This window comes from Austrofundulus limnaeus, unplaced genomic scaffold (assembly GCF_001266775.1).
Source record: "Austrofundulus limnaeus strain Quisiro unplaced genomic scaffold, Austrofundulus_limnaeus-1.0 Scaffold341, whole genome shotgun sequence".
Taxonomy (NCBI): domain Eukaryota; kingdom Metazoa; phylum Chordata; class Actinopteri; order Cyprinodontiformes; family Rivulidae; genus Austrofundulus; species Austrofundulus limnaeus.
The window spans coordinates 207,869-209,708 of record NW_013952743.1 but is presented as its reverse complement, the minus strand read 5'-3'; the positions used below and the strand labels follow the sequence as shown (position 1 = coordinate 209,708).

General features: G+C 38.6%; 1 protein-coding gene across 3 annotated transcripts in view; it reads right to left on the bottom strand.

Annotated features, from left to right (window-relative positions):
- Positions 1-1,840, bottom strand: part of dpp4 (dipeptidyl-peptidase 4) — a gene marked incomplete at its 3' end in the record, with an annotated part of 67,212 nt that overhangs the window by 31,991 nt on the left and 33,381 nt on the right.

Genomic DNA, 1,840 nt, shown 5'->3' with positions numbered 1-1,840 from the left:
GAATTTACATGAATGTGCTTTTTGTGTTTATCCATTCATATTATATTGTATTTCACACTAATAACTAATAAGGGTTTAACTGCAACTGATTTGTGCAAAAATAACATCGGGTGACAGGTCTACAATTTTTTTTTTGCATTGTACACTCCAGCGGGAAGAATCCCCCTGTAGTGACATACAGCGCAGTGGGAGAGGTTTCTCAGGAGTTTGGCACAGTGTGTCTCAAGGAGCTATGAAAGGTGTGTGCGAAAATGAATGCTGAACAACCACGTATTGCATGTTGTCTGCCGATCGACCATATTGAGCCCTAAACTGTTGGATTGACAACCAAGGGGAAGGGACATCTATAGATTGATTGGAATTAAATTAAAGTTTGTTTGGCCAGTGAAAAATAAAATTTTGCTTGGCCTAGTTTTTCACAAGCACTGAAGAGCTACTTTAAATGAGCTCATGAGCTGCTGGTTGGAGACCCCTGGTTTAGAGGTTTCCCTGCTTCAACACACCTGACTGAAATGAACGAGTGATTGACAGGTTTCTGCTAAACTGGACATTCTGAATAGGTAGATTAATAATGTGAATCAGGTGTGCTAAAACAGGGAAACAGCTGAAATATGAAGGACAGTGGGTCACGAGGAACAGGGCTGAAGACCTCTGCTGTAGGTTTAGTTTATATCAGTGGTGGGCAGCACTAATCTAAATTTTAGTTGCACTAACCCTAAAGCACTCACTCAAATATTTAGGTCCCCTAATTCTACAGCACTAACACACTGAAAATTTAAGCAAAAGCTAGATCTAAAGCACTAAAATAATCCAGCTGACACATGAAACATTCTTCAGAGTCAACATGAGATAATATTTACTGTGTGCAGAATGTTGTCATTTAGTGCCCTTGGTGGGCCAAATGGGTCAAATGGCCTAGAGTTTGACACAAGTGACCTTGTAGATAAGTGACACACATATGAACAAAACGTGAAACAGCTTTCAGCTTCAGCTGTTGATCAATAATGTTGATCAGTAACATTTAAAGGCCTCAGTTAGTGCTTCTAAATTTAGCACATAAATTTAGCAAGTGCTAATCCACTAATGAATTTAAAAAATAGCAAAAGCCCTAAAGCACTAATCAGGAAATTAGTTTCCCTATTAGTGCTTTAGGGGAACTGTGCCCACCACTGGTTTTTATACAGTAACTGCTGCATCTGAGGTGCACGAAGGAGCGTTATCGCAGATCCTTCCTCCCAGCCGCTGTCAGACTCTGTAACCAGCACCAAGCCCAAAAATCACAATAAGGTTTTACACACCTGCTGCTGCCCACACAATCAATTGCACTGTTATTAATTACTATCATTAGTCATCTGAACAATCATTTGCACTACTACTCATTTGTATTACTAATCTGAGCAATTGCCTGCTCTGTTATTACCCATTTTAAACTTTTAAAATAATTCAGCTGTAATTGCACATCTGTGTATATTGTCTGCACTGTGATACTTTACAGTTAATTGTCTGTTGGGATTGTTTTGCACTGAAAATAGTCAAATTCTGATAAGTAGCCACAGTCTCTAAAACAAAACATATCTTTTATTTGTTCTTGCACAGTCCCTTATATGATTTTTTATTGTTAGTAGTAGTATCATTGGTAGTTAGTGGCAACTGGTAAACTGTTAAGGCCAGAGGTCTTTCTTCTATGTTTATACTAAAGCATGGAATGACATTCCTCAAACCATAAAGTCCATTTCAAAACTYCAGCCCTTTAAGAAGAATCTTGTCTGCCATCTGCTGGACACTTTTTGTTGTGCTCATATTTAGACGTCCTATTTTGCAAATGCTGCCTTCCTGAAAT